Below are 27,115 nucleotides of genomic sequence, written 5' to 3'. Positions count from 1 at the left end.
CAAACAGAATGCACTTTTTCTCTTACACTGGTGTAAAAAGGGGGAAGACATAAAGCAGTTAATTGATTTTTTGTTTTTAGGCTGCACTCTTATATGGACACAGGTCCTACATTCTGATGCAGGTCCAGTTTAAGTATTAGAGTAGTCATGGCCAAGCCACATTCCTGTAGAGGTGTTCCAGGTTGTAGTTTCACTTAAACATTCACAGGCAGTGGTCTATGAAAGTTTAACATTGGTGTGACAACTATTACCGGCCACAATGGCTGTTCCACCAGCATGCTAAAAGAATATCCGCAGGCTGGACTTTACTTGAGTTACTCCTTTGCCAGCAGTGGCAATCACATTTAAATTCTTTTCTATATGTACACCCAAGTGTCTCAAAATAACCATGACATAACAACACCATAGAAAGATTGTATCCTCCTGACCCACTGGAAACCACCCCCACTCCATCTGTCTTCCATTCCCACTAAAAGCTAAGTGGGGAAGCAAGTTAGATTCAGGTGGGTAGCCATGTTTATCTGAAGCAGCAGAACAAAGTTTTAGACTCTAGATGCACGTTTAAGACCAACAAAGTTTTATTCAAGGCATACGTTTGTCTGTGCATCCACTATACCTTAAATAACACTTTGTTGGTCTTAAAGGTGCCCCTACAAGCTTTGTTCTGAGGAAGGGTTTGTATAAAATCTTAGTCAAAGAGAAAGGATGTGTGGGAGTCTTCAACGAAAAGAACTTTGAGGCCTTGGGACTAGAGAGTATTTGAGAGCTGGTGTGAGGTTTGTGCAATTCTGCCTATGGGTTCTGCAATGGGGCAGAAGGCAACTTCAGAAAGTCCTTAAGCTCTAATCCAAACTATACCTACATCAAGAAGAAGAATCACAGCCTCAAATATCCACACACCGGCAGCATTTCCAATTAAAAATGACCTTAAGTGACAGGCCTGGGGAAGACCTTTGTGTGAGATGTGGGCTGAGGAAGCTAGTCAGTCAGAGCACAAAACACTGAGCTAAATAGACCAATGACCTACCTCAGCATAAGGAAGCCTTCTGTGTTTGTCTGGAAGACGTTATTTTACAAGTCAAACAGATAAGGTTCTGTACAAGGAGGGAACCCAGAATGTAGCTTGTGCATTTCTGCAAAGAAAAAAGGGAATGCCCAGCCTCCGTGTGCATATTTATTGGAAGAGTGTGACAGAACTGGAGAACAAACAAGGTAATTAATTAGTTTGCATCAGACAATGGAAGCTCTGTGAAAACTATGGAACTGCTTCAGGGTCAGGATGACAGCTGGCACAGGGCTCTATCGTTACACAAACCAGAGTTATAAAAAGGCCACGGAAGCAGTGTGGAGGAGAAGCAAGACAAAAGTGATTCTCTTGTGCTGCCACACTGTTCTTATAGTGAGTTTATTAGTAATGGGTGTGGCAACCAAGCACAGGTGGGGGATAGAATCAGGTAAATAAACATGGCCTCGAGAATGTTTGCGTTATGCCAATGACTTCCTGCTCTTCGCAAGCAATAGCTGACTCTATATAGCTCCTATAAATATAACCTTTGCTACTTCAAAGGGCTACTGGCCTCTTTGTCCAAAGGAATGCACTGAGGCAAAACAATAATGTTAATAATAATAATACACTTTCTTCCCAGCCCTGGTTGCAGAATTGAGCAGAAGATGAAGCGGGTGCTTCTTAATCCTTTCCTTCCTGGATCTTTTCCCTCTCCAAATCATCCCCCCCCCCCCATTCAAGCTGCTTTTCCACCTGCAAGGGAAAGATAAGGGTCCCCCTTTGCTGGTCCTCCATTCAAGAGATCCACCTCTCTGCTTTTTAGAAAAATAGGTAGCAATATATATGCGTCACATGCAATTTCAACTCTGACTTGTTGGCATACAAATCAACAAATCCAGAACACCTAAAATTCCATTCCCTCCCGGGCCAGGTTCCCTTTTAGATAACTGCAAGGACATTGCCTGCAACAAAATGACCCTTTCCATTCCAGGGAATCTAATTTATTTATCATATGGCAAGTGTATTATGTAGCCAGGAGATCCTAAGACTGTCCGGCAGCCAGGCAAGAGACGTTGGGAGGTGGTCTGCCATTGCCTGCCACCACTTCACGGCCCTGGCATTCCTTGGAGGTCACCCTGCCTAGTGCTCGCCAGGGACCACCCTGCTAAGCTTCTGAGATCTGATGGGATCAGGATTCCCTGGGCTATTCAGGTTGAGTCAAGTGGACTTAAAATGGCGTGAAAATAAATGTGCAGCCTAGTTATCAAAAGCAACGCTATTAACAGCAACATCAACCAAAAGTATTTAAAAAGCAAAACTGTTCCATATCTGCCACCATATCTGCAGTAGACGTCACCAGTACACCGATATTGTATCCTTCTACATTACCAAAATGTAACTCAGGGCTGGGGACTTCAACAACTCTACATATGGGGGGGGGGGGGAAGTTTCCCATATTGTTATCAGAATTTTCAGGAAGAGATTCCCCATCCTCCACATGATTTGATCATATTTTCTTGTTTGCATGAGTGACTGTGGATGCTACATAATTCTATAACTATGTATGTATGCAACTTTACTCTTAAAAAAATGAAAGCAGCCTCAGGGGACTGTGAATTTAAATGCAGGAACAGCTCTCCCTCCCTCCCTCTGTGTATGTGTGTGAGAGAGACAGAGAGCAAACTCACTTCTTTCTTTCCCTATGGACTATTTTACCAGTCAAGACCATCCTCTAAAAGCTGCTTTTTTTTCCCTGGGAGGGGAAAGAGTCAGTGCTCTCCTCTTTATTCCCACAGAGGGAAAAGCACCTAGAGGGTGATTTGGGAAGCAGCCAGGAGGGAAAGGTTTAAACGCTACAGCCGCCATTTCTCTGTGACCTTTGGCTGGTCTTAATTTTTCTTTTTAAAAGAAAACTCAGAGAAAGGCTGTGTGCAGCACCCCGTCTGGCCTTGTGATGCCGTGGAACCACTGCTGCCCTGATTACACCAAGGATGGCAGCCTGGTACTAGTGTACAGAGCAAAAATATTGTTTGCTAGGAAAATGCAAAAAGAAGTTATACCCAGTACACAGCACATAACTATTCCAAAACGAACTGATAGTGAGTTAGAAGCTTATCAGGAGTTTTTCAGAGAAAAGGTCCACAATAATGGATTACTGTCTGTACAAAAAAATCAGAGGAAGTGAGTTGCTTACTCATTGGGTATTTGCTCTTCAAAAAATCTTTGCTTTCCCACATTGTTTTCCTACTTTTCAACTTTCCCCCAGTTTTCCTGTGATCTTTCCTAAACCTTTTCTACAGTGATCTTTTAGGAAATATCTCCATAAAGCTCAGATTGTTGCCATGTTGGCAGGGTAGCCGAGCTATTTCCTGGTCCTAAACACCCCAGTGCCATTACTAGAGCAATTTAATATCTGTCTAGAGCTCCTCTGAATTCCCAGCTTTCATTTCCAAAAGAAAGTAAAGTCTCTAAACCTTTTTATTGTGATGCTATATCTGTATCTCCAAATGAAAGGGGCTAGGGACTTACGTTTTAAAATTAAAGGTGAGATTTCAGAGGAACTAAGTGAAAGATTGCTATATTTCTATAGCCAGGCATCACTTATTGATTTTTTTTCAAATCGTAAAACCCCCAAGTAGCACAGCAGCCTGAAATCTCCTTAGAAGCTAAATGCTTATGCTGAGGCTATCAAACCTTGGTCACATTTTGAAAAGACACAAGTCACTAGAGAAGACAATAATGCTGGGAAAAGTGGAAGGCAGCAGCAAAAGAGGAAGACCCAACATGAGAAGGATTGACTCATTAAAGGAAAGCATGGCCCTCAGCGTGCAAGTCCTGAGTAAGGCTGTTCATGACAGGACATTTTAGAGCAGTGGTCCCCAACCTTTTTATCACCGGGGACTACTCAATGCCGGGGACAACTCACCGGGGACCACTCAACGCCTTTTACTGAGACCCGGTGTGTGTGGGGGGGTAGTTTACTCCTCTACTCTCAACCACAGCCCTAACGCTCTCTGATCGCTATGGTAATGTTTAAACATCCCTTCAAAATAAGATACAGACACGCCACAACAATGAACATAAGGAACATTTTATTTTCATGGAAATTTTAACTCATGACAATGACAAATCAATGGGAACCCTGAGCTTGTTTCTCTGCAACGAGATAGTCCCATCTGGGAGTGATGGGAGACAATGACACCCGAAGTGTGTTGTAAAGGGCCGGGGGGATGAAGTAAAGAGCCGGGGGGGGGGGGGGGGAGAAGGCGTCCTTCGCGGCCCACCTCCAATTATTCGAAGGACCACATGTGGTCCGCGGCCCACAGGTTGAGGATCGCTATTTTGGAGGACATTAATTCACAGGGTGACAGCTGGATATGGGGAACTCAGGCAGGGAAAATACAGGAAAACTTGTCATAAGGAAGTCCTGCTGCCACTGTCCTGCTGAACTGGCAGCTGCAATGGCAAAGATATATAAAATGTATTGTACCAAATACGAGACTGTAGCAGGAGAGTTGCTATCTAGAACAACTGCAAGCATACCTCCTGCTCCCAATATTTCAAAAGGAAATCAAGCAACAGATATGGTGCTCTATTAATGCCTCAGATTATGGAATCTTCTGAAGCTGCAGTAGCCTTTCCTGCTGGTCTGTCATTTGTTGGGAAGAGGTGGCTACTCCATTCCACTATTTAGCCAAATATTTTAGCTTTAGCATCTGGTTTAGAAGGAGGGCCACTAAGCATCTGCCACAAGTAGCACAGAATTAAGCTGTGTTTACTGATCACCAACACTCCAGAAGAATCTGATGAAAAGACAAGCTGTAGACCATGTATGTATCAACAGAGTAATTTGCCGTCAAGGTCTAAGGAAGTGAGCGAGAGAAGAAACATCAATGAATAGTGTGGCAACTAAAAAGGTGGGCTGATGCAGAGCTCAGTGTCAATACAGCTGCTGTAAGATAAGGATGATGATGATGATTTATTACATTTCTTATCTGCCACTCTCAGGACACCGACTCATGGCAGGTTACAACATATAAAACTCCACATTAATAAAAACTGCATTATATAAAACATTACCCAAAACAGCATCAGCATGGCAGCAAAACCAAACCATCCCCCATAATGGTACGTCTGCCCCCGGGATGGCAGAGGGCAATGTCAATGAATCTTCACCCGTAACTTCCTGGGGGAGGAGACAGATCTTCCCCCAACACCAGCCTCAACAATAAACCTGGCAGAAGACCCCTACCTCAAAGGCCCTCTGGAAAGCCGACAACTTCCGCAGGCTCCTCAGCTCTCCCGAGAGCTCATTCCACCAAGTAGGGGCCAGGACCAAAAAGGTCCTGGACCTGGTCGCGGCCAAGAGTGCTTCTCTGGGGCTGGGAGCAACCCACAAGTTGACACCCACAGAGTGCAAAGCCCTGAGGGGGACATAGGGCAGCAGATGGTCCCTCAGATACATGGGTCCAAAACTGAGAAGTGCCTTAAAGCAGTGGTCCCCAACCTTTTTATCACTGGGGACTGTCAACACTGGAGAATTTTACTGAGGCCCCGGGGGGGGGGTACACTTTTGCCAAGGGACGTCGCTGCTGCCTGAGCCCCTGCTCCACTTGCTTTTCTGCTGGTGCCCCTGACTTCCCACTGCCCGCTGGGAGGCGCTGACAGCAGCAGCTGTGCAGTGTCACGCCAAGGGTGAGCCCCAGCCATGGCGCCCGTAGGAGAGCACCAAAGGTGAGCTAACGGCAAAGTGGCAGGGCAGCCTGAGGCAGCAGCTGGGGAGGAGGATGAGGAGGAGCCACGGCTCGGTACCAAATGATCCATGGAACGGTCCCAGTCCCCGTACCGGGGGTTGGGGACCACTGCCTTAAAGGTCAAAACAAAACTATGAACCTGATCCAGGCTGCAACTGGCAACTAATGCAGCTGCCTCAGCACAGACTGGATGTGGGCCCTCAAGATGTTCTTGTGAGGACCATAGCAGCTGCATTTTGCACCAGCTGTAATTTCCAGGCCAGGAACAAGAGCAGGCCTGTGTAGAGTGAGTTTCAGAAGTCAATCCTGGAGGTGACCGTTGCATGGATCACCATAGCTAGGTGCTCCGGGTACAGATAGGGTGCTAGTAGTCTTGCCTGATGTAGATGGAAAAACGTCTGGCGGGCTACTTTCCTAATCTGTGCCTCCATAGTCAGCGAGGCATCCAGTATCACCATCAAGTTCCTGGCCTGGGGCGTGATGGATAAGAAAGACATGTCGGCTGAGTCTTCTATAATTACTGTCAGAGAATAAAAGACAATTCTAGTGTGACTTTTAATATACAAGCACCGGACTAAGCTAAATGGCCTCCACCCTGGCACTTAAAAGGTAGGTAGTAAAAACAAACCTATTCCTTACCCAGCTGATTTTTATTTATTTATAATTTGATTTATATCCTGCTTCTCCCGACGAAGTCAACTCAAGGCGGCTTACAAAAACCCATTAAAATATACCCCATAAACCCCCATACAATTTTGAAACCCACAGTTCACATACAATTCACATTAAAATAACCATACTCCTACAGATGGTCTTGGAGGGGTTGAGTTTCAGATGACTCTGCCTGAAACTCCAGTCACTGCTTCCAAACAGCTGGCAAACGTATCCAGGGGGGATCCAGCTGCCCATCCAACAGAAAGTAGAGATGGGTGCATCCACATATTGGTGACAACCCAGCCCAAATCCCCAGACCAGCTGGGCTAGAGGGCACATGTAGATGTTACAGAGTGTATATATGTATATACAGCAAAGAGTGTATACACAGCTATGTACTCAAAAGCAACTCAACTAAGGTTCTACAATCCCATTGAATTTCATGAACACAAAAAGTTTTCCAAACGTATAACCTTTTCTGAACAAATAATATTGAACACTTAGTGCAGGGAACTGGAGATTAGATGTCTGAATGGGCTTGTGGCAGAAGCAATATTCACATATTACAGTTGACAAATGAGCATCCTACAGATATGTATATACATTGGTTTTTAAGAACGAGTCAGTATGTGTTCATTTTAGAAACAAAACCTGAAAAATATGTGGTTTACATTAAGTAGCCATAGTAGAACGATTGTACGTGCATTCATTGAGGAGCTAACGACAGCGAGGTTCCATTGATCAACCAGAACTGTGGGCTGGGAAGCAGCAGTCAGCTAAGATCTCGACAGCTGAAGGCTGGAAGTTGAGACATAATTTAGTGAAAAGGAAGTTTAGGGAATGGGTTAGCACAACAGGAGAGTCTGTTAAGGAAAAGGGACTCTTCTGCATTCTGTTTTTTGTTGTTTGTATGTCCTTATTGGTTCAGGAGAGGGCCCTTCTGCAGGTGTTTTGTTCCCTCTACTGACTGATTCAGAATTACATCATAATACGTCCAGCACAAAAGCCTGCAGATTTAAATTGTGGAAAAGGAAAAAAAAACCTGAAGCAATAGGATCACAAAAGTGACAAAAATGAGAATGCAGAAGCACCCAGAAACCTGGAACAGTCCTGGAATTTAAATGGTTACTGTAATACAGCTGAGGTTGGTAGATTAAGAGGAATATTTTAATACGAATCTAACACAGTAACAAATCCCCTGAATGGAAAGATTTATTTCCCTGGCAGGTACTGTCTAAAGCAGTGGTTCTTAACCATCCTAATGCCGCAACCCTTTAATGCATATTGTGGGGGCCCCCAGCCATAAAATTATGCAATCGTTCTTTCACAGAAATTAAACCGAAACTGACCAATGGCGTGAGGATCCATTGTTAATGATTGTATATAAATTGTCTTTTTTTGGGGGGGGTTTCTCAGTTCAGTTCTGGCTCTTGTCCCACCATGCCGATCTCGCTCTTTTCCGCTGCTCGAGACAGATGAATGCTCTATCTTGATCTACCCCACAAGGCAGTTGTGTGGATGAAATGGAAGAGGAGTGATATTGGCCACTTTGGGACCCCCTTGGTGAGCTGCTGGAGAAGAAGGGCAAGCTGCGGGAGCTGAATTGCTGCTTGCGTGCCTAAGTGGGGCGGGGGCGGGGGCAGGGACGGATGCTGGAGGAGAACAGGCGCCTGGTGCGGGAGCTAACGGTGCAGCATGGGCAGGAGTAGCAGTCCACGGAGGAGGTGGCTGAGCCGAGCCAGGCCTGTGGGGAGGTGGTGCTGTGTGGTGAGCGGGCGTACCTGGAGAGGCTGGGAACACAGCTGCAGAAGCTGCACCGCCACCACCTGGAGCCCAAGACTGCAGAGCTGAGCTGCCACCTGGAGCGGCTGGCAGGAGACTGCACCACACTGGAGGCACTGCTGGAGAAGCTGGCAGCCAAGTGTGGGCGCCTGCAGGAGGAGCGGCAACAGTGATGGCGCCCCCCTCCAGCCAAGCTGCTTGCCCTGTCGCAACCCCTGTGAAAGGGTCTTTCGACCCCCAAAGGGGTCCCGACCCCCAGGTTGAGAACCACTGGTTTAAAGATTACCGCCCCATTTCTCTATGGTCAGTGGTTATATTTATTTCAGTTTGTGTTATTTTAGATAAACTATCCAGTTTTAAAAGGAAACTTCCCTTGTCTCATTTGGTTTACCTCATCCCTCTGAACTCAAATTCCTGTTATCTGAAAATTCAAAGCATGGAAGGCAAGAATGTGAAGGAAGATCTTTGGCATGTTGTCTATCTCCAAGGAAACTGTCACAGGGCTTATACCCTGTCATCTGGCAAAACGTGTGAACTTTTTTTTTAACTAAACAAAGTAGAACATCAGGCAAAAAAGAGAAAATGAACAGAAATGCTAGTACACAATCAGAGTTTATAAATGATACAGAAGATTGAAAAGCAATAAAGGTCAGATATTACAAGTGCATAGAAATGTTTAATCCATTAGGGACCAGAGTCTGGGTCTTCCGCAGCAAAAGAAAAACAAAGTCTTGGAAACGAATTCTCAAGCAGAGAATGTCACCCAAGCTGCAATTTCTATTCTATCCATGTATCATTTGTAAAATCAGAAAGTGGAGATTTGCCCTACAAATGGGTACAGCAACAGGAGATTTTTGTTTGTTTGGAAATCAACCAAATCATTTCGGTTTAGAATGAACACTTATTTAATATGAAGATTGGTGCCCAGCTGTTCATCAATGGGGGAGGAAAGACACAGGTGAGAACTATTTTAGGACAACAATTTTCATAAAATGCTGGCAAACCTGTAAGATGGGGGCAGGGGAGAAACTGCTTGATCCAAAAGCATTAACACAGTGCATGCCTATGTGGACTGGCTAGAGCTGGCACTTCACAACCTCATAATGCAGCTATAAGCTCACAGAGCATCTCCACACTTTCCAATATTACTTCCTGTCCAAGGAATGACCTTTAACAGTAATCATATACCCAACTCATGAATAGGCACTGGAGCTTCATATTTACTTACATATTCATTTCACTTATACTCGGCCTTTCTCCCCAGTGGAGAACCAAAGCGTTTACATCATCCATTTCTCTATTTCATACTCACAACAACCCTGTGAGGTGGTTTAGGCTGAGAGGGTGTGACTGGCGCAAGGTCACTCAGTGATTGTTCCTGGCAGAGTGGGGATTCGGACCTGCGCCTCCCAGATCCCAGTCTGACACTCTAAGAACCATAACCAACAAAATAGCTGCATGCCTCTCTTGCTTAATTTGAGCAATTAAATTTGCCTTTGGGTTTCGAGACTATGGTGGTATAATCTGTGTGTGTTGAAAATAAAATTATGCCTTTACGGGAAGTTATCAGGACCAGCTGCAGGTTTTTATGGTCCACTGAGCACAGGATGTGTCTGCTGCAGATCCCTTCCCCAATAGTGGATCCCATCTTCTGCTGCTCTGTTGCAGCTATGCGATGTCCTCTCATACTCTTTTCAGTGCCTCGGTATCAGCAAGTCATAGAAACTCGGGGCTCCACCTCCCCCAGTACTTCCCACAGCAGTAAAAGACAGACTGCCCCAGAGGCCGTTACAATGTCACCAGGGCCACATTCACCTACTTCTTGATAAAATTATCCCTGGAAAAGGCAAGAGAGAATGACTCCTTCCCAATTCTTCTAGTCCGTTAAATCCAGTGGGATGTAAAGAAGTCCAAAAGGCTTTGATCTCTGGAAGGGAAAAGGATCAGAAGTGTTCCAGGGTTGTCTGCACAGCCTCCCATTTCCAAATAAGAGGGATGCTTGGAAGAAGTGGCAGCAGGTATGATCCTCCAGCTCAGGTGCAGACTCATGGCAAAGGAACCAAACTGCTCAGGGGCACTTGTGTGAACCAGCTGGTTTACTGTCTAGTTAAGAAGGCTATAATGCCTACTTCCGGGGAAAAGACTCACAGTGCTCTCCCTAAACAGAATTACACCCTTCTAAATCCACTGAAGAGACTCTTATGGCGCAGAGTGGTAAGGCAGCAGACATGCAGTCTGAAGCTCTGCCCATGAGGCTGGGAGTTCAATTCCAGCAGCCGGCTCAAGGTTGACTCAGCCTTCCATCCTTCCGAGATCGGTAAAATGAGTACCCAGCTTGCTGGGGGGTAAACGGTAATGACTGGGGAAGGCACTGGCAAACCACCCCGTATTGAGTCTGCCATGAAAACGCTGGAGGGCGTCACCCCAAGGGTCAGACATGATTCAGTGCTTGCACAGGGGATACCTTTACCTTTTTACATTTAAATCCACTGAAGTCAATAAGCTTAGAATGATGTTAACGATGCTTAGGGTTGCACCCAGCCTTACCTTCTTCAGACTTCCCAACAGCATGAGCAATGTCACCTAACTTTCATATTTTGATTTCTTATTATTATTTCTGTTTTATGTATTCATAATCCTAATTCCAAACAAATAGCCTTAAATAAATTATACTTTATTTTTTCAGGGAATTTTAGGGTCCCATTCTCTGAAGTTTAATTATTGATTTGTTAGACTGCTTTGATTTTTTTTTTAAAGAAAACAACAAGAATGGATGAGGAAAGGCCAAAGAGTTTTGTTCCAAAACAGAAAAGGGATTTGCTTTGTCTTTTCAGTCTATAAACACACATCCCTGATGCATCTTCAAGACTGTCCATCTCGTTGTGTTTGTGTGAAACATATACTGGGCCCACTTACAGGAGGCTCTCTCATGCATTTATTTTTCTGCAATTTCCGTTAGCAGCATCACAGTTAGTCTGCTTGGATCAGGTTCCCATCTGTGACAACAGGCTCTATGTATCTGTTAGAATGATGAAGCAGATGGTACAGGCTTACTGGAGACACATACAACAATTGGAGCACCCTACATAGTTTCCTCAAATGGCCATAAGACACCAAGAGAAAAGCTTGAAGTGTATTCCTACAAGTACTATCCTACAAGTGTATTCCTACATTATTAAAATGTCTGTGTGCTAGTTTTCATCACAGTCAATATCAGTCGTGGTAATTAAGATGAGACTCCTTTTTCTCTGCCATAGGAAGTAGGTCCTTTTCTTGGGGGCGTAAGACCCCATGCTCTGTCTAATGCAATTCTATTCCTTGGTTTTCTTCCCCTTCCCCTTCTCTGTTGTTTGCCTCTTATCATTCTGAACAGTTCCACCTCTTCTAGCTATAAATCTTGATCTCATTCCCAAACTCAGTTCAGAATTTCTCCAGCCCCAAACAAAAAGGAATCCCTGCAGAGGGGTTATAGCTAAGCAGAACTTGAAAGAGTAAGAAAAGGAACGCACCACCAGCAGCAGCCGGCAAGATGCCTTACTCAGCTTCCCAAATTACAAGCCGCCCAATGTTATAACAACCAGGTTGATAATACCAGTCCTAGCAGCTAATTATTACGCAGCAGGTGGTAATTTGGGCACACTGCAGCCAAACACAAACACTCTCCCGCCCCATTGTGCTTTGTGGTATGTGCACACACTTGTGCATAAAAAAGTAGAGCCTCTTGTGGCGCAGAGTGGTAAGGCAGCGATATGCTGTCTGAAGCTGTCTGCCCATGAGGCTGGGAGTTCAATCCCAGCAGCCGGCTCAAGGTTGACTCAGCCTTCCATCCTTCCGAGGTCGGTAAAATGAGTACCCAGCTTGCTGGGGGGTAAACGGTAATGACTGGGGAAGGCACTGGCAAACCACCCCGTATTGAGTCTGCCATGAAAACGCTGGAGGGCGTCACCCCAAGGGTCAGACATGACTCGGTGCTTGCACGGGGAATACCTTTACCTTTACTTTAAGGTAAGGTACGGGGACTGATAGCTAGCATCTGCAGGGGTGTTTGAGTTATATTGTCAGTGATGTCATGATAGCGCTCCTGGGATTGTTAACTTAGAGGTTCAATGGGCCTGCGGGCCTTCACCCCTCCCTAACCCCCACGTTCCTTTCATTTTTTTCTGTGCCTTCCCTCTCCTCCTCCACCCCATGGTTTATGACCAGTAGAGGCTATCTCCCCCTCACTGGAAAGAACTCTCTCTTATCTCTCCTCGTCCTTGGTTCACATAGCAGGGTTGGAGATTTACTGCCAGGGATGGCAGAGAGGGCAGACTGGATGTCTTCTGAATCTAAGCCTTTTTAGATCAAAAGCCTCCCCTATGGGAACTGTTTCTCCCACCTAAACTACCCTCCTATATACAGACCAAGGGAGGCGATCTGTGCTTGTCTCTGTCAACGTTCCTGTTCTTGCCATGCTTTGTCCCGCTTTGCCCTATGGAACCCTTCAATAAAGACTGACTTCTTTTTCACCACATGTGTATGGAGCAGTTCTCTTTGAGGGGGTCTTTTCCGGTCAGCCAGACCAGCCCACAGTTCATTACAACCAAGCTCCCAGGTGGTCAGTATATGTGTTTGGTATGCATACTACTATATTTCATATACACAGAGTGTGGTGTAAGGGTTAGACTGTCATATTCCTACTGGGAAAATTCAGGCTCAAATTACATTGCTGGAAAGCTCATTGGGTGATCTAGGGCCAGTCACACACGTACCCCACCACTGCCTAATCACTGGACTGTGGTGAGGATAAAAATGCTGGGAGGTGGGGGGGGGAGAGGCAACTTGTATGCTGCCCCACACACTTCCAAAGGAGGGCAAGATAAACACATGAAACTGCCTTATACTGAATTAGACCCTTGGTGTATCAAAGTCAGTATCGTTGACTCAGATTGGCAGCAGCTCTCAGGCAGAGCGCTTTCATATCACCTCTTGCCATATCTTTTAACTGGAGATACTGGGGATTGAACCTGGGGCATTCTGCATGAGCCATAGCCCATTGTTTTAAAAGGCAGAAGCAGAATGGGGAATTGTTAATATACATGACATTTCTTTCTACCGTTAGATTCCCTCCCCCCATTCATTCTTCATACACACACTCACATGTACAGCTGCAATGATTATAAGGATGATTAAGGCAAAAGAGTTACCATGAGGGAGAAAAACATGGAAAAACATATTTTTAGCAAACAGGCAAAATTTTCTGGGCAGGGGACACAACGTGTTGATATTTCTATATGACTGCTTGTCTGGAAAATATCTCTTGCTGTCACTATGACCATAGCGTGGACACTCTGAAGTCCCTCATCCTTTGGTTGCCCTGACTGTGAAACATTTACAAACAGATATCTACCCCTATATGCTACTGCTCAGAGGATGAAACCCTGCTTTAGTCACCTCCCTTATTTCCTTCTCCATTTCACAATCAGCCTCAAGGGTTGGATCAAATGGGTGACAGTACACCCCCAAATAAGTTTTCCAACTTATTTGATTCTGTACTCTCTTTGATGTTCTGTGCGACACCAACAACAACCCCTCCCTCCTGTCCTGCCTTATACCCAGGAATGACAGGCACTCATGGATTTTCTAGGCCATTCCATAACTACAGACGTACAAACTGAAAAAGCTCTTGCCTGAACTGAGGAGCACATGAAACTCAGAGAGTAAACAGCAAGGAGGTTGTCACAGGAGGAATGAATTGGCACAAGGGAGTATATCAGGGGATACAGTCCATTACATATGAAAGTCCTAGGCTGTGAAAAAATTTATGGGTAAGAACCCATAAATTGGCCTGGAAGCAAATGGATAACCAATGCAGATGTCTGAAGTACATAATTTATACGATCCAGCTAGCTAGTTCCTGACAAAAGTCTGTCTCCTGCATTTTAAAAGCACAGGATGCTTCCAGGACATCTTCACATACATACCTACCAAGCCTCCAGAGAGGAACAAAAGAGAACGCTGGAGCTACAATTATTACTGGATAGGTATCCAACTGGCAGCTGAGCACTGGCCATGAAAGGTCAGTGGCACATTCAAAGAAGCTCCCTTCAGATACAGCCCTTGTCAGGTCCCGTGGGATCAGGAAGGCCACCATCCAAAACTGCCAGCATCTCGGGAAACAAAGCTTTTTCCCACTAAGAGGCAGCATACTCTGACATTACTGATTTCAGGCAGAAGACCTCACCGGGCATCCTCTGGCTCCTTCTCAGGCTGCAGGAACAAGCCCTAGGAGTTGCCAGACGACCTCACAGGATTTCAAGCTTTACAGAAAGAAAGAAACAAACAGACGAAGAACCTTCAAGAATGAACTTTATGGTTCAGGAGAGTTAGAATTTATTGACAGAGTAGCATCCTCCTGCAGAGAGAAGTGCAAAGAATACATTTTCAGTACAAGGTTTCATATAATAAAAGGAGACTGAATGTGCAATTTTGCACCATTGCAGTCTAAGCCCATTGAAATCCAGGAACTTTGACTGGAGAAGCTCTGCACAGGATTGCAGGGCTAGTGGATAAATTCACATGACTTGCTCCAGTGACTTACTTGCATATATCTTCGTCTGCCAGGTAAATTCAGTAACTCACTTACCTCTTGTATAAGAAACATTGTCAGTTCTAGGGAGAAACATATGTAGGTATCAAGGATGAGATAAAGATGCCATGTTGTATTAAGCCCTGATCATATTAAGAGATCAGTTGATTGTCGGAATAAATTGCCAATTTTGCCATGTCATCTCCAGAACTGAGGCCATGGCATATGCTTAGCACTGCTTATAATCACTGATGTAGTTTATTATGGCAAAAGGCAATCAATCATAATCTACATACTTATTTATTTTTACTTTGTTTATACTCTGCCTTTCTCATAGAGACGGAAGGCAGATTACAGGATATGAACAGTGCAATCAAACATCATAAGGCAGCCAATGAACAATGCAATAGGACTAGGAGTAAAGAACTAGAGAATGAGAAGAACAAATCATCTTAAGCAACATATCTTTAAACCGCCCGCGGCACCGCGGGCACCGCGGACTAAATAAAGCAGTAAGGGCTGGTGGGGAGGAGTTAGAGTGGGCTCTATCCGGGATAAAAACTCGGAGGAGCAAATCAGGAGCTGCGAAGCGGCTCCTGATTCGCTCCTCCGAGTGGCACTCCAGGGCCAAGTGTCCAATTGGGAGGCGCGCCATTGGACACTTGGCCCGTCTCGAGAACAGCCCGCCGCTAACTCCACACTCCTCCCGAGCCGCCATCCTGCCTGGATGGCCGCCAGGGAGGAGGGTCGCCCCACTTCCCTGGACGAGGGGAAAATAGATTCCCCTCGGCCCAGCGACTGCCCTTCCCCGGACCTGCTGCCTCCGCCGCCGCCCTTCCCACCACCCTCCCTCCATGACACCGACGATCCCAACTGTCCAGCGACCGCCGCCACCGCCCGCACTTCCCCCCACCAACCCAGCCCCGCCGGAATACCGCCTCGCAGCTTCCCCGCCTGGCCCTGACCTTCCCCGCCACCACCGCACACACGCCCCGACATCTCACGGCCCCTTAACTGCTTGCCCTCCTCTCACGCACCTTCGCCGACGACGCTCCCCCCCGCCCTCCGAGATTCACGCCGACACCAGGCCGCCGGTCGGGAGCTGCTGCACGCCGTACACGGTCACCGCAGACTACAGGATGCCGCGGCCCAGCCACTGCAGCCCCGGCCCACCCTCCAAAATGTCCGCCGAAACCACGCAGCCCAGGACAAGCCGACGCCCGTGCTCCGACATCGCCGCGCCAACAGTAAGCTCCCCTCCCTCGCGCTGCCCTCGCCTCTTCTCCAGAGCTCTGCCGGCACCCATGCAAACCCTGCTAGCGCCTATTGTATTTTGGGTACAATGTGCTTTATTCCTAGTACTGTAATAAATAAGCAAAGAGGACCATTTCTGCATTTGAGACATACCTTGTTTTAGCCTTATTTGGGATTTCCATTTGATGCTGTGAATCGACACCAGGCTTTTCACACCTGGCCATTCCCCCCCCCCCCACAAAAAAAATTCCCAGACTGAAATTCACCATACGTTTTCCGCATTTGGTTCAAAGGGAGGCAGCCTCCCATCACACTTTCCTCCTGTTCCCCCTTTCCAATAATTTTTTTTAGTCTGCGCGTGGTGCCTGATTACACCTTTCTTTGCACCCATCACTCCGCCATTCTATGCCCTTACCAAATGCCTTCCCCCTTTCCCCCAAGTATACGAAATGTGAATTATTTAAAAACAAATAGTTTATCACATTACAACACTGTGTTAAAATCAAGACTGCCACTATTTTTTGCTTAGAGCCACTAATGGTGGCTGTGGAAACAAAAACCCAAATGAGAGTTTCCCCACTGGACAGCCCCAAATTAGGACCTACCTCAAAAATTGCTATATGCAGGGATTCATTTGTCGCAGCCTAAGTAAGCTGGCAATTCAGGTCTGTGCCTGGAAAGGGAGATTTAAGTGCAGAAAGAGATGCAAATTTCAGCCCTTTAAAGAGACCAAACCAATGGATATCACAAGGTGAAGAATACAGTAAAAGCAGGTAATACCCACAATTATCACTGCAGAAGATGAAATCCTATTCCATTGGTGCCCTCATGGACTGTTAATTCTAGTATAGTTATCCCTTTATAAAATTGTCCTCCTTAAAAATTTCTATTTTGCATAGTCTGCAGCATGAATGAAGCATGGGAGCCTTCCTGACTTTCTCAGGCAGTTCCTTAAATAGGAAGACACCACCGAGAAAAAAAAGCACATGAACAGACAAATGCCAGTCTTACCCATTTGCAGGGGGATACAGAGGGTTTTTCTCAGATCAGCAAAGCTGTCACACTGCTGCACAGCAGGAGAGACAGGCATGTGAATGGAAGGCCATTCAGGGCTTTGTAGGAAATAACTGGAACCTTGCACTGAAGAAAAATGGAGTATAAGGTATGTTCTTTGGTAGGTGTGGGAGCCGTGATGACTCGAGAGAGATCTGTAGTAGTCAAAGAGGCTAGAAAAATCTGAGCCGTGCCATCAATATGGATGCTGAAATCACTGAGCACTATCAATCTGGGAATCTCTAGCATGAAGCCTGAAATTACCTCTGCCAGGTCAGAAGGTCACCTGGTGGGGAAATAGGTGGTCAGTAAATAAGTAGTATGCCTAATCCAATCCTAGAACCTGAAGAATGAATAATCCAAGTCAGGTACAGTTTGTAGGGAATCTACCTCCTGTAAGCCCAGATACTATGGTAGCCTACTGAACCCCTCCTGAAGTTTGGCTTTCAGGCCAAAATTTACATGGATGTGGAGCTCTCCACTGCTACACACTTAAATCTTATAGATTATTTTAAATCATGGACTGCCACAGCATAATGCCCTGTCCTGGTGCCACCAATTTTGTGTCTAAAACAAGAATAGTTTCTCATATGTTTTCTTTTCTTATTCCTTTATTTGTCAAGATTTCTACCAGAACAGCATCCTGGTAATGTCTGTTTTCAATGGAAAACAACTTTCCTCAGTGGGAAGTCCTCCAATTAGTCAATTTTCAAATACAATGGATCTCTATCCAATAGCTTATTTTAAACCAGTAATAATATACAAACGGTCGCCAGTTCTAAGAAGTTTGGGGAGAAACGTGTCAATTACTACGTCCCCCTGATACAGGGAGATTCCACCCTATATTCTTGTTCCTAAAAATTATGGCCCTCTTTCTGCCCCACAGGGCATTCAAGGCCTCTTAGCTACTATAAATGCAAACAATATAAACCAAAAACAATAGGAAGTCCGGCATCAGTAAAAATTGCAATGGCAGAGTGGCTGAAGCATCAGCAAGGAACACCATGCAATAAACATCCATGCAAGCTTCAGCACCAAAAGCCTGGGTCAACAGAATCAACAGATGGACCATATAATTAAAATGGACTGCAAAGCTGAAGCTGGTGTGGAAACTCTTTTTGCCAGGAATCTCTCAAAGAAGCATCAGGGTAAGTTACCAAACCAAAATTCTATAAAAGGTCCCCTATATGATTAACATAATGTGAATTACAATGTGATGGGTAATAGGTTCAAGACAGACAAAGTATTTCTTCATGCAGTGTATCCTGTAGAATTCGGTACTAATGACTGCAGGTGTTGATAGCTTTAAAATGGAATTAGACAAATTCCCGGAGGACAGGGCTAACTGGAGCTTTCGTTTTCCGAGGTAGCTCTCTGAATGCCAGTTGCTGATGGAAACACCAGGGAACAGCTTCGGCCACAATGGAAAACAGGGTGCTGATCCAGCAGTGACCTTCTTGTGATCTGAGGGATCTGTATAAACATCTTAAGGTGGCAGCTAAAGCAATGAAGCTTCCTAGAGTTGAAAGGCTTTTCTGTAGGATGGTCACTTGTGTGAATGCAGAATACTCACACACATACATACAGGTGGCTTTCCATCAAAACTTTTTGTCTCAAAATCAGCGCATGCACACGCGCACACACACACCCCTTCATTCTCAAAGGCAGAGAATTCCCACTGTTCGATCTCCACAGGGATCCCTACCCAAGCCTTCTCAGGGTTCCCCTAGCACCAAAGTCCTTGCCAAGGAGTTACAGAGACAAACCTGTCACTTCAGAATTTAAAAGTCAACGTAGCTACTGCTCCCTTTCCCATGCTTTTGGAACTAACAGCTTGAACAGGCAGCCCTGTTTGAGCCATGACTTCAGAGTGCCAAGGCGATCAGGCCAAGGAAAGGAGCAGTGAGGGCTAATGAATTCTACCATCTGCCCAGCACAGAGACAGTTATTTAAAGGATGTGTACGGAGGATGGGGTCCTCTGAGGATGCAGCTGAGACAGCTGTGGTTGTTGAACTTTTGAAAGTCCAGGCTGGGCAAAAGTGGAAATGCAGCATGAAACACACACACATACACATACACACACACACACACACACACACACGAAGCTGCTTTCAGTGTGGTCCACTATTCCAAGCCAAGTATGTGTCATGTTAAAGAGTTCCAAAAGGGTACGCATGGGCCTCCTCAGGGAACCATGGCCTTTTGCCCAGAAAGGCACGAGTTTCTCACAGACCTGGTGCCCCAGAGTGCCCCAGGTGCAGATAACACCGAAAATGCATCCTGTCCACCCCATATGCATTCAATGTATTCCTCATTTACTATAGTCATCATTAAGTTTTGTTTTTTTTGGGGGGGGGGAGAGCACTTACTATGCCTATCTATCCAACACAGGAACCTTGAAGTAAGTTAATGAACAGGGGAATTGTCCAGCAGATGAAGGTAACCAAGGACTGGTGCCAGGTTGAAAGACTCAGCTGTTGATATAGATGAGGAGCTGTCTATGAACTAACTACAAGCCAAAGAAATAGACCACACAGTAATTGAACTAATGGCTTCCAGACAGTAAAACAATGATTTTACGGCAGACTTCACACCTAAAAACCCTGATCCTGAAAGCACTTACATCAGAACCTCATCTACCAGAGCTAAGTTTTGACAAGTACTCTACCATCTAGCACTGGACCCCTTATAGATTATCAATCATTGTCAATCTGAAGGCTGGAAGTAATTATAGTGTGTCTTTGACTGCCTCCAAGGAACACAGGCCTTGGTTTTCTTGCCACTGCCATCTACACTGGTTTCCAAGCTGGTCCTGGAGGCACTGCCCATATGTGGAGCACCTCATACCTCACTGATATCTGGGCCACTCCCGCCTGTCCCAACAGTTGATGGAAAGTGCAGACCCTTCAAGCCAGCCCAGGTGATGGAAAGGGTACAGCAGAGGCTCCTGGACGGCTAACAAGCAGGCAATGGAACCTCCATGCAGCCAACCAGCTGGCTGCCATCCGGATGGGAAGCAAGGGCATATCCCACTGACAATGTAGCAGCATGGGAATGTCATGACCCCACAATTCACTTCCAGACATATAAAACGATTTTAGGCAGAAAACGACTTTAGTACAAAGCCCATAATAAGTTTTATTTAGCCTAGGAGAGGAATAATGGGCAAATGATCACAACTGGCAATCATTGTTAAAGACAGAATACAAGTGTAGGGTCAAGATAAATACAGGCTTCAGCCCACCCACCCCCCTTCACCCAGCCATTTTTGTGCCAAAAGTCATTCCTACCAGAATAGCTCTTTCATCCCCCAAAGTGAAAGTAACTCAGGATTTTGACACGTGCCTGCTGAACATTCCCCAAGGACGTTTATTCCCCTTCAGACACCACACAAGCCTCCTTGAGAGATAAGCTATAAACAATATACCTAGTAACCTAGGAATCCAAGAGAGAGAGGTGTGATGAAACATTTACAGCATGGAAAAATACCAAGAGGCCTCTCAGACCTCTAATGAGCGGGAGTCCTGCTGGTTGATGGTATGGTACCAATGGGGCAGCCTGACAGGGGATAGAACAGAGTGGTGGGAGAGCCTTCTGTAAGGCTCTGAGGGGTAGGGAGGAAGAGGTTACATCCCAGGAATGCCTGAAGCTGGCTCCTAACCTCAGAGGATCCCACTGGCCAGGGGGGCTCTGAGACTAGCCACACAGGAGGCATAGACAGAGAGGGGAGGGATGGGGGATGGGGGATGACAGCCAGGCTTCTGAGGAAGCAGGTCACATCTCTCGAGGAGGAGAAGGAATCAGACAAAACAACCCCCTTTCCCCTTCCAGTTCTAAGGGCCTTGGACTCAGTTCTGTTGCATGGAAGGACCCAAACATGATGCAAGCAGTGCATGGAATCAAGAGGATCCAAAGATAGACTGTCACCCTTAACAGTGCTTCCTGAATTACCAGGAAAGGCTACAGAGCTTTTCTGGGTCCACAAATGAGCTGCCCCCCTTCTTCCAAGGAGTTTTCCTCAGGATGAAGAAACAAGCAAGTCCTGACACTATCTTTGTCTTCCTTATGGTTCCACTGTACCTCTTTTCTGCATGCCAACCAAACTCCCAAGCCCAAAGACACATGTGAGTGATTCCCAGCAAGCCATCTCATCTGTTACTCTTGGGAAGGTTGAATAGTGATTTTGACACAGAGATGCATGCCTCAGAGCTGACAACCTTGTTCTACGTGAGCCAGTGCTCACTCTGAACAATGCCCTGAAGCACATGCTAGGTCTGCTGTGTTAACTGTTATAACTTGCATTTTGCTAGCTCCTTCAAAGGTACTTTCAACTGATCTCACATTTTCCTACCCTCCAGCTTCCCCACTCCACAAATGTTTTCCCACTTGTGCTAAAATCAGGTTCCAAGAGCTTCTTCTTCTGAGGGCTGCGTCTCCACCAGCAACAAGAGGAATGCAGCTCTTTGTGCAGGAGGAGTTCAGTGCTCACCGCACGCCCTCACAAACGGCACATTTTCAAACTGAGATAAGTGCCAATTAATTCTCACTTCAACTGCTCGGTAGCTTCACGGATCTTCTACAAAAGCAGGTGCTTTCCTTTTTGTGAGACTTTGTGTGTGTGTGCGCGTGCAGGCAAATTGTGTGTGCGTGGGGTTGGAAAATGAGTGTGCGCGTGGGCACAAAAGAGTCTGCATATGTGATGAGGGCTCAGTGGAAAGAGATGTACCTACATGTGTGTGAAAGAGTAGGAGTGCAGGAGAGAGTACAGGCTAAGCATTGGAATGTGCATGACTTAAGAGATGTATCTGTTCTTGGTAGAGAATTTTGCTCTTTTGACTTCTGAACTTGATCCACTGTGATCTGCCTCATGCAGGCATCTTGTGTCTTCATTAAAGGGTAGGATTTTTTAACTAGGACTTGACAGGGAGTTAATGGGTAACAACAAACCTGGACATTTTCTTTTTTAGTTTTTCAATCCTTCAGAGAAAGAAAATTAAACTATAATGGATGATAGTATCTACAGAATGTGCTGTTAGGCTTTAAGCATATGCATTCAGTTCACCCAATCCCTCCCCCCCAAAAAACCCTACCCCACCCCCAAATACTGGTATTTCTAAACCCAAAGGTCTAGCATTGCATGGTGCATATTATGTTATTACAATGGCGATGATTATGAGCTTTGTCCATGTTTTTAACTGTTTAACTTTATACATTGTGCAAATAAATCTGTAACCATTGGCTACGTAAATAAAAATGTTGAGTCCTCCTGGGCAGAGCACCTGTCCAGACTCCAGACCAATCAGGAAGTGCACAGCTTCCTGATTGGCCTGGCCTCACTACTGACCACCCCCAATAGTCCTGGCCAGGAACACTTTGGCAAATTTGCTGCCATTGAGCTCTTGGCCATTGCACAGAGGCCACGGGAGGGCTTTCTGGCCCATTTTTTCTTTCTCTCTATTTCTGTCTTTTTCTCTCTCTCTTTCTTCCCCTCTCTTTGCTTACTTCTCTCCCTCTCTTAGTTTCTATGTCTTTAATTCTCTCTCTTTCTCTGTACTCCTGTCTTTTCCCACTTCTCTTACTCTCTAAATTTGTTTGGTTCTCTAATCTGGTTCAGCTTCCAGTATAACTGACTGGTATTAGGATTCAAGAATATCAAGATATACCAGTATCTTCTGAGTCCAATAAATTACCAGGGTGTTTTTCTTTGCACATGACTACTAAGTTTTCATCCTAACATGAAAAATAAGCTCAATGAAAAGGAAACTCAAAGGTGCTGCTATGATATCACAGTTCCCCAACAAGACCTTGAAAAAGAGGGTGTACAAGACACATAACACTGCAGCACTCAAAAGCAAGAATAAGCACACTGCATCTCAGCAAGCAGACTTCTTCCATGCCTCAGTGCTGGTGGCTGCAGCAAAAAACAAAACGAAACACCCCACCAGAGGGGGGAAGGCAGTGCTACTGTTGTAAGGAGAGGCAGGAAAGACTAAAATATTGCCAGGCCCAGCACACTACAGGAATCACACAATCCATTTTCTCCAGGGAACCACCAGAGCATAATCACAGCCAGAGGCAGAGCAAGAGATAAGGATGCACAATCAAACACTTATCTCAGCATGTAGGATTACAGCGCATTCAGCCTCTGCAGGAGTAATATGCCCAGCCTGACATCGCTAAAGAAAGCAAAGCACTAAGATATAGGATCTTGTACAAGATGTAAATGAACTGCCAAGATCCAAATCATGTTACATGATTGGAACTAGTTAAAAAAAAAGGTTATCTTTCCTCTCACTTCTGGTTTACTTTCCTAGCTGGACTGGTGCCTCACTGCTTCTTCTATTGTGTTCCTGAACAGGTTCTGTGTAGGAAACTGCATGAAAGCCATCTCACTATGTGTATGTATGTAGCATAAGATAGCTAGGGAGCCAAAACAAACTGGAGGAGATCTCTTCATTCTTAAGGCCAAGTTCAGAGGCCTCCTATATGAGATCAGGTGAGTTCTTTTCAGACCCCATTTCCTTCCCTGAACTGTTCCATCCTAAGTATCAGGACAGCCCATAAATGGAGCTGGTGAACAACAACTGAAAAATATAGCTCCAAGCCTTGCTAAAACTATTCTGTCCTGGGTTTCAGAGACCATATTCTGAATGCCAAGAGCGGCTTTCAAATGCCACCTACCTCGGAAACCACTGTCATACACGGAATTTAGCATCCATTGTTAATGCTCAGTTTATAGCTAGATCTTCCTCTGATGGATTAACTACTGTTGTTAGGCTTCCACAATTGGATTATTAATTTGCCTGCCTATGTTTGTGCTATTTTCAGAAACCACAATAATAGCCATTCTGGTGTCTCTCAAGAGGACTACAGAGGGATTCTCAACTAGATGGGGAACAGGTTTGAAGGCGCCTGCCTAAGAGTGTGGAAGAATAAGCCTGTCCCTTTGGTGGTTTGTCACCCTTGCCTAGGGGCAACTGCCAATCAGATTTTGATAGCTGCCATGAACACAGACAGGCTTCTAGACAAAAATACCTGATTAGCATTAAAACAAAAATGCATCAATATGTTTATGCCTGGTACCGTATGATCTGAAGCTTCCTTCTCCTTCTGCAGCATAACAGATAGCCATAACTAAAGGTCTATCAGGGTGACAGGGACAGTATTGGAATAATATAGAAAACTGGAAAGAAATATTGGAGAAATATTATTTTATTCGTATTTGTACCATATTGTTTTAATTGTGCTTTGTAATGGCCCTTGGCTATATACAATAAATGTTATCGTATCATAGAAAACTGGATAATGGATACCTGCCTACTCTGATTTGCTTCCGTGAGATAATTAACTAGACAGAATGCCATTTCTCCCCGTGGCTAATGGACACGAAGAAGAGGAGCTGGGGTTTTGTACCCTGCTTTTTACTATCCAAAGGAGGCTCAAAGTGGTCTTCAATCACCTACCCTTCCTCTCTAGGAAGCTTGGTTTTGATATTTTCACCGTATCATGGAAATGTCTTAATTTACATCTAAATAGGATCCTTTTGCCTTCTCACAGCTCCCCTATTTCTATTATGGATCACTAATCTTTTAATAGTAGGTCAGTATCTAAGGTTTTATTAAATACTATTTCAGATTCTTAATTGTTAAGATGGTGCATGGAACAAAGCAGCAATAAATACCTTCCTTGGACTCCCTAATGTAGGCAAAGCACTACATAAACGAGCCACTTTTTCTCCAAGAACTTGTGGCATTAAACAATGACATTCCTGTACCCTCCAGCAACAGATAATGAGAAAACACACATTAAACTTACAGCCTGCTACACACAAATATATAAAAGGTCAGCATAAGCTATCACTATGCATGCTGTCCCCTTCAATGTATTCCAAAGCATGGTGTTCTCCAGAGATTATGAGATTTCAGGTACCCTATGGCTAGGGTTGATAGTTTTAGGTTGGGAAATACCTGGAGTATTTGGGGGTGGAGATGAGAGTGGGCAGGATTTGGGGCAGGGGGAATCTTCAGTGAAATATAATGTCATGGAGTCCACCCTCCAAAGCTGTCATTTTCTTCAGGGGAACTGATCTCTTTAATCTGAAGATGAGTTATATATCCAGGAGATTCCCAGGTCCCACCGGGGGACTGGCATCCCTACCTATGACCCTCCACTGTTTACCCTTACATGACCAAGTTTGTCCCTCAGTTCAGAGGGTGTGCACCTCGATTGTATGGTCATAAGTGATTGTCATAGTGTCACCAACCTTATGGAATGATCTGCCACGAGATGCACAGCCAACTTGGTCAGTGACAGCATTTAGGCAAGGGCCAAAGATCATCCTGTTTCAAAAGGTTATTTGCCAATTACTGGAGGGGGCTGTTGAGTCTGTAGAATTGTTTCCTGCTAAATTGCCCTCAATCTACTGTGGGTTATTTCTTCCTACATGTATTTTTATAACAGTACTAATCTTAACAGATATTCTTGCTGTGTTCTAATACCACTGAACTGAAGCATTAGACTGTAAACTGCCTGATGCTGGTTTTGGAAAGGCAGGATATGGAGGAAATGATTCAGAAAGGGAAGGGGGTGGGGAAGAGTTGAGTGCACAATCCTGCAACCTGGTCCCAGACCCTTAACTCGGTGAAGAGAGTCCCAGATCTTACTTCTATGCCAGATGAGGGACAGCATGATTGAAAGGACGATGACAAGATGCTGATGAGATGAAATGAGAGGGTAATATCATCTGCCAGATGCCACTGATTTTAATAGCATTTCCATAGCACATTTCAGATACTGAAAGCTCTTCACAAAAATTCTTTCTGCACTGCTCTAAAAACCCTGGAAATGACCCTGGGTGCTTTCATAACTGAGGCTAAGAGCACTTTTAAATATGGAATGTGTCCCTGTAACACACCCAGGTGGCTGGGGTACACAAAAGGCCCCCATGTACTAGAGATGAAAAGAAAAAATCCAAAAACTTCCAAGTACTTCTATCGGTTTGGGAATAATACACATCCTTGTCTGCCAGAGCTGCCTGGCACCCTTTATTCAGGGCCACAGCAGCCAGTTGACCAGCTACTTCTCTGAACATCCGTCCCCCTCAAACATGACACCTGTGTCATTCTCTCTCTCCATTCCTAACATGCACCATCAGACATCCTAGCTTGTCCAGCCTCTAAGGCCCTGCCCTGCCACAGGAATTCCTGACCTCTCCTTGAGGTGGAACCAAAGAGGGCCCTAACCACCAGCTTTGTAGCCCCCAGCTGACTGTAACCACAGAATCAGCAGCCCCAAGATCACAAGGCTCATATCTGGTGCCAGGTACATCCTGGATAACACCAGGAAACTGTCCTGGGCAATGGGGGATGCCCACTAGAGCTGGGGACACATTCCATGGCCTCATAGCAGGTTTCAGGTACTGGACTGGGTTGCCCAGCATAGCCTGGCAACCAGTGAAAGTCTGGGAGTCAGGGACATAGGGCAGTGTTGTCACACAACAGGGAAAAGCCATAGGCGACACCATGCCGCTCCAGGAATCACCAGAAACTCTATAGTAAAACCAAAGAGTTCCCAGCCATTTCTAAAGCAGACTGCCATCGCTCCTGGGTTTTCCCCAGAAGTGACATCATGCTACAGCCAACAGTTATTCTTTTCTTTCTGTAGTTTTTCTCACACCAGACATAAGAGCAGTGGTGGGAAGCAAGTGCAAGGGAGGCAGGATCCCCACTTCCTGCAGGAACCTGGCGGCCCTAGTCCCAGATATCATGAAGTGACAGAGACATTTTTAAAATTGTGTCTGCGTGTATATGCAATAATGTATGCACACAACATTTGTAAAATAACATTGCTTCATCTGATGTACTGGTATGAAAAAATGCACATGCTGATTTATATGTCATTTGTAAAAACATCACCACTTTGTTGCCAGGTTTTTGAAACAATGCAGTACATTCCAGCATGGAAGATAGCCTTGGACTTTATACATTTCTTTCCTCCTCCTCCTGCTCCTCCTCCTCCTCCTTTACACTCTGAAGCGAGGCAGC

General features: G+C 45.3%; 1 protein-coding gene and 1 long non-coding RNA gene across 3 annotated transcripts in view; one reads left to right on the top strand and one right to left on the bottom strand.

The window, feature by feature from the left end:
* The window catches only part of USP43 (ubiquitin specific peptidase 43), a 149,891-nt gene that overhangs the window by 92,608 nt on the left and 30,168 nt on the right, over positions 1 to 27,115 (bottom strand). The window lies entirely within an intron of this gene.
* Positions 21,438 to 25,509, top strand: LOC143832715 (uncharacterized). Its single transcript, XR_013229376.1, has 3 exons — positions 21,438 to 21,660; positions 23,431 to 23,568; positions 23,901 to 25,509. It is a non-coding gene; the product is annotated as an uncharacterized LOC143832715 (long non-coding RNA).

This window comes from Paroedura picta, chromosome 3 (genome assembly GCF_049243985.1).
Source record: "Paroedura picta isolate Pp20150507F chromosome 3, Ppicta_v3.0, whole genome shotgun sequence".
In the NCBI taxonomy this organism is placed as follows: domain Eukaryota; kingdom Metazoa; phylum Chordata; class Lepidosauria; order Squamata; family Gekkonidae; genus Paroedura; species Paroedura picta.
The sequence above is the reverse complement of the archived record's forward strand: the minus strand, read 5'-3'. Positions and strand labels throughout refer to the sequence as shown.